General features: G+C 38.1%; 1 protein-coding gene across 2 annotated transcripts in view; it reads right to left on the reverse strand.

The window, feature by feature from the left end:
- Nucleotides 1-5,705, reverse strand: part of LOC138307224 (alcohol dehydrogenase [acceptor]-like) — a 29,538-nt gene extending 23,833 nt beyond the window's left edge. For both annotated transcript variants that reach the window (XM_069247861.1, XM_069247876.1), the window contains exon 1: nt 5,244-5,705. The gene's annotated coding sequence lies outside the window, so the exon portion shown is untranslated. The remainder of the gene's footprint in view (nt 1-5,243) is intronic.
- Between the last annotated feature and the right edge of the window lie 295 nt (nt 5,706-6,000).

The following is a 6,000-nucleotide window of genomic DNA, read 5'->3' on the forward strand; positions in this document are numbered from 1 at the left end:
TTATGATTTTTGTTTTGTTTGATATTGTCTCCTACATATAATACAAACAGTGTTATTTATGATTTTTGTTTTGTTTGATATTGTCTCCTACATATAATACAAACAGTGTTATTTATGATTTTTGTGTTTTGTTTGATATTGTCTCCTACATATAATACAAACAGTGTTATTTATGATTTTTGTTTTGTTTGATATTGTCTCCTACAAATAATACAAACAGTGTTATTTATGATTTTGTTTTGTTTGATATTGTCTCCTACATATAATACAAACAGTGTTATTTATGATTTTTGTTTTGTTTGATATTGTCTCCTACATATAATACAAACAGTGTTATTTATGATTTTTGTTTTGTTTTGATATTGTCTCCTACATATAATACAAACAGTGTTATTTATGATTTTTGTTTGTTTTGATATTGTCTCCTACATATAATACAAACAGTGTTATTTATGATTTTTGTTTATTTTGATATTGTCTCCTACATATAATACAAACAGTGTTATTTATGATTTTTGTTTTGTTTGATATTGTCTCCTACATATAATACAAACAGTGCTATTTATGAAATTTTGTTTATTTTGATATTGTCTCCTACATATAATACAAACAGTGTTATTTATGATTTTTGTTTTGTTTTGATATTGTCTCCTACATATAATACAAACAGTGTTATTTATGATTTTTGTTTTGTTTGATATTGTCTCCTACATATAATACAAACAGTGTTATTTATGATTTTTGTTTTGTTTGATATTGTCTCCTACATATAATACAAACAGTGTTATTTATGATTTTTGTTTTGTTTGATATTGTCTCCTACATATAATACAAACAGTGTTATTTATGATTTTTGTTTTGTTTGATATTGTCTCCTACATATAATACAAACAGTGTTATTTATGATTTTTGTTTTGTTTGATATTGTCTCCTACATATAATACAAACAGTGTTATTTATGATTTTTGTTTTGTTTGATATTGTCTCCTACATATAATACAAACAGTGTTATTTATGATTTTTGTTTTGTTTGATATTGTCTCCTACATATAATACAAACAGTGTTATTTATGATTTTTGTTTTGTTTGATATTGTCTCCTACATATAATACAAACAGTGTTATTTATGATTTTTGTTTTGTTTGATATTGTCTCCTACATATAATACAAAAAAAAACAGTGTTTATTTATGATATTTGATTTTTGTTTTGTTTGATATTGTCTCCTACATATAATACAAACAGTGTTATTTATGATTTTTGTTTTGTTTGATATTGTCTCCTACTGATAATACAAACAGTGTTATTTATGATTTTTGTTTTGTTTGATATTGTCTCCTACATATAATACAAACAGTGTTATTTATGATTTTTGTTTTGTTTGATATTGTCTCCTACATATAATACAAACAGTGTTATTTATGATTTTTGTTTTGTTTGATATTGTCTCCTACATATAATACAAACAGTGTTATTTATGATTTTTGTTTTGTTTGATATTGTCTCCTACATATAATACAAACAGTGTTATTTATGATTTTTGTTTTGTTTGATATTGTCTCCTACATATAATACAAACAGTGTTATTTATGATTTTTGTTTTGTTTGATATTGTCTCCTACATATAATACAAACAGTGTTATTTATGATTTTTGTTTTGTTTTGATATTGTCTCCTACATATAATACAAACAGTGTTATTTATGATTTTTGTTTTGTTTGATATTGTCTCCTACATATAATACAAACAGTGTTATTAATGATTTTTAATTTGTTTTTGATATTGTCTCCTACATATAATACAAACAGTGTTATTTATGATTTTTGTTTTGTTTGATATTGTCTCCTATTGATAATACAAACAGTGTTATTTATGATTTTTGTTTTGTTTGATATTGTCTCCTACATATAATACAAACAGTGTTATTTATGATTTTTGTTTTGTTTGATATTGTCTCCTACATATAATACAAACAGTGTTATTTATGATTTTTGTTTTGTTTTGATATTGTCTCCTACATATAATACAAACAGTGTTATTTATGATTTTTGTTTTGTTTGATATTGTCTCCTACATATAATACAAACAGTGTTATTTATGATTTTTGTTTTGTTTGATATTGTCTCCTACATATAATACAAACAGTGTTATTTATGATTTTTGTTTTGTTTTGATATTGTCTCCTACATATAATACAAACAGTGTTATTTATGATTTATGATTTTGATTTTTAATTTGTTTTGATATTGTCTCCTACATATAATACAAACAGTGTTATTTATGATTTTTGTTTTGTTTGATATTGTCTCCTACATATAATACAAACAGTGTTATTTATGATTTTTGTTTTGTTTGATATTGTCTCCTACATATAATACAAACAGTGTGTTATTTATGATTTTTGTTTGATTTTTGTTTTGTTTGATATTGTCTCCTACATATAATACAAACAGTGTTATTTATGATTTTTGTTTTGTTTGATATTGTCTCCTACATATAATACAAACAGTGTTATTTATGATTTTTGTTTTGTTTGATATTGTCTCCTACATATAATACAAACAGTGTTATTTATGATTTTTGTTTTGTTTGATATTGTCTCCTACATATAATACAAACAGTGTTAATTATGATGTTTGTTTTGTTTGATCTCCTACATGTAATACAAACAGTGTTATTATTGATTTTTGTTTTGTTGAAATTGTCTCCTACATATAATACAAACAGTGTTATTTATGATTTTTGTTTTGTTTGATATTGTCTCCTACATATAATACAAACAGTGTTATTTATGATTTTTGTTTTGTTTGATATTGTCTCCTACATATAATACAAACAGTGTTATTTATGATTTTTGTTTTGTTTGATATTGTCTCCTGGTTGTAGATCACCATGTCGGAGATGGACACCGTGATGTTGTTACCTGGCCTGGCTGTAGATCACCATGTCGGAGATGGACATCGTGTTGTTGTTACCTGGCCTGGCTGTAGATCACCATGTCGGAGATGGACATCGTGTTGTTGTTACCTGGCCTGGCTGTAGATCACCATGTCGGAGATGGACATCGTGTTGTTGTTACCTGGCCTGGCTGTAGATCACCATGTCGGAGATGGACATCGTGTTGTTGTTACCTGGCCTGGCTGTAGATCACCATGTCGGAGATGGACACCGTGATGTTGTTACCTGGCCTGGCTGTAGATCACCATGTCGGAGATGGACAACGTGTTGTTGTTACCTGGCCTGGCTGTAGATCACCATGTCGGAGATGGACACCGTGATGTTGTTGTTACCTGGCCTGACTGTAGATCACCATGTCGGAGATGGACATCGTGTTGTTGTTACCTGGCCTGGCTGTAGATCACCATGTCGGAGATGGACACCGTGATGTTGTTGTTACCTGGCCTGGCTGTAGATCACCATGTCGGAGATGGACATCGTGTTGTTGTTACCTGGCCTGGCTGTAGATCACCATGTCGGAGATGGACATCGTGTTGTTGTTACCTGGCCTGGCTGTAGATCACCATGTCGGAGATGGACATCGTGTTGTTGTTACCTGGCCTGGCTGTAGATCACCATGTCGGAGATGGACACCGTGATGTTGTTACCTGGCCTGGCTGTAGATCACCATGTCGGAGATGGACATCGTGTTGTTGTTACCTGGCCTGGCTGTAGATCACCATGTCGGAGATGGACATCGTGTTGTTGTTACCTGGCCTGGCTGTAGATCACCATGTCGGAGATGGACATCGTGTTGTTGTTACCTGGCCTGGCTGTAGATCACCATGTCGGAGATGGACACCGTTTGTTGTTACCTGGCCTGGCTGTAGATCACCATGTCGGAGATGGACATCGTGTTGTTGTTACCTGGCCTGGCTGTAGATCACCATGTCGGAGATGGACATCGTGTTGTTGTTACCTGGCCTGGCTGTAGATCACCATGTCGGAGATGGACATCGTGTTGTTGTTACCTGGCCTGGCTGTAGATCACCATGTCGGAGATGGACATCGTGTTGTTGTTACCTGGCCTGGCTGTAGATCACCATGTCGGAGATGGACACCGTTATGTTATTACCTGGCCTGGCTGTAGATCACCATGTCGGAGATGGACACCGTGATGTTGTTGTTACCTGGCCTGGCTGTAGATCACCATGTCGGAGATGGACACCGTGATACTGCTGGTTGTTGATTACCATGTCCTGGCCTGGCTGTAGATCACCATGTCGGAGATGGACACCGTGTTGTTGTTACCTGGCCTGGCTGTAGATCACCATGTCGGAGATGGACATCGTGTTGTTGTTACCTGGCCTGGCTGTAGATCACCATGTCGGAGATGGACATCGTGTTGTTGTTACCTGGCCTGGCTGTAGATCACCATGTCGGAGATGGACATCGTGTTGTTGTTACCTGGCCTGGCTGTAGATCACCATGTCGGAGATGGACATCGTGTTGTTGTTACCTGGCTGGCTGGCTGTAGATCACCATGTCGGAGATGGACATCGTGTTGTTGTTACCTGGCCTGGCTGTAGATCACCATGTCGGAGATGGACATCGTGTTGTTGTTACCTGGCCTGGCTGTAGATCACCATGTCGGAGATGGACATCGTGTTGTTGTTACCTGGCCTGGCTGTAGATCACCATGTCGGAGATGGACATCGTGATGTTGTTGTTACCTGGCCTGACTGTACATCACCATGTCGGAGATGGACACCGTGTTGTTGTTACCTGGCCTGGCTGTAGATCACCATGTCGGAGATGGACATCGTGTTGTTGTTACCTGGCCTGGCTGTAGATCACCATGTCGGAGATGGACATCGTGTTGTTGTTACCTGGCCTGACTGTACATCACCATGTCGGAGATGGACATCGTGTTGTTGTTACCTGGCCTGGCTGTAGATCACCATGTCGGAGATGGACATCGTGTTGTTGTTACCTGGCCTGACTGTACATCACCATGTCGGAGATGGACATCGTGGTGTGTTGTTACCTGGCCTGGCTGTAGATCACCATGTCGGAGATGGACATCGTGTTGTTGTTACCTGGCCTGGCTGTAGATCACCATGTCGGAGATGGACATCGTGTTGTTGTTACCTGGCCTGGCTGTAGATCACCATGTCGGAGATGGACATCGTGTTGTTGTTACCTGGCCTGGCTGTAGATCACCATGTCGGAGATGGACATCGTGTTGTTGTTACCTGGCCTGGCTGTAGATCACCATGTCGGAGATGGACACCGTGATGTTGTTACCTGGCCTGGTTGTAGATCACCATGTCGGAGATGGACACCGTGATGTTGTTACCTGGCCTGGTTGTAGATCACCATGTCGGAGATGGACACCGTGATGTTGTTACCTGGCCTGGCTGTAGATCACCATGTCGGAGATGGACATCGTGATGTTGTTGTTACCTGGCCTGGCTGTAGATCACCATGTCGGAGATGGACATCGTGATGTTGTTACCTGGCCTGGCTGTAGATCACCATGTCGGAGATGGACATCGTGATGTTGTTACCTGGCCTGGCTGTAGATCACCATGTCGGAGATGGACACCGTGATGTTGTTACCTGGCCTGGCTGTAGATCACCATGTCGGAGATGGACATCGTGTTGTTATTACCTGGCCTGGCTGTAGATCACCATGTCGGAGATGGACATCGTGTTGTTGTTACCTGGCCTGGCTGTAGATCACCATGTCGGAGATGGACATCGTGTTGTTGTTACCTGGCCTGGCTGTAGATCACCATGTCGGAGATGGACATCGTGTTGTTGTTACCTGGCCTGGCTGTAGATCACCATGTCGGAGATGGACACCGTGATGTTGTTGTTACCTGGCCTGGCTGTAGATCACACCATGTCGGAGATGGACATCGTGTTGTTGTTACCTGGCCTGGCTGTAGATCACCATGTCGGAGATGGACATCGTGTTGTTGTTACCTGGCCTGGCTGTAGATCACCATGTCGGAGATGGACACGTGTGTTTTACCTGGCCTGGTGTAGATCACCATGT

The sequence above is a fragment of the Argopecten irradians genome, chromosome 1 (assembly GCF_041381155.1).
Source record: "Argopecten irradians isolate NY chromosome 1, Ai_NY, whole genome shotgun sequence".
NCBI lineage: Eukaryota > Metazoa > Mollusca > Bivalvia > Pectinida > Pectinidae > Argopecten > Argopecten irradians.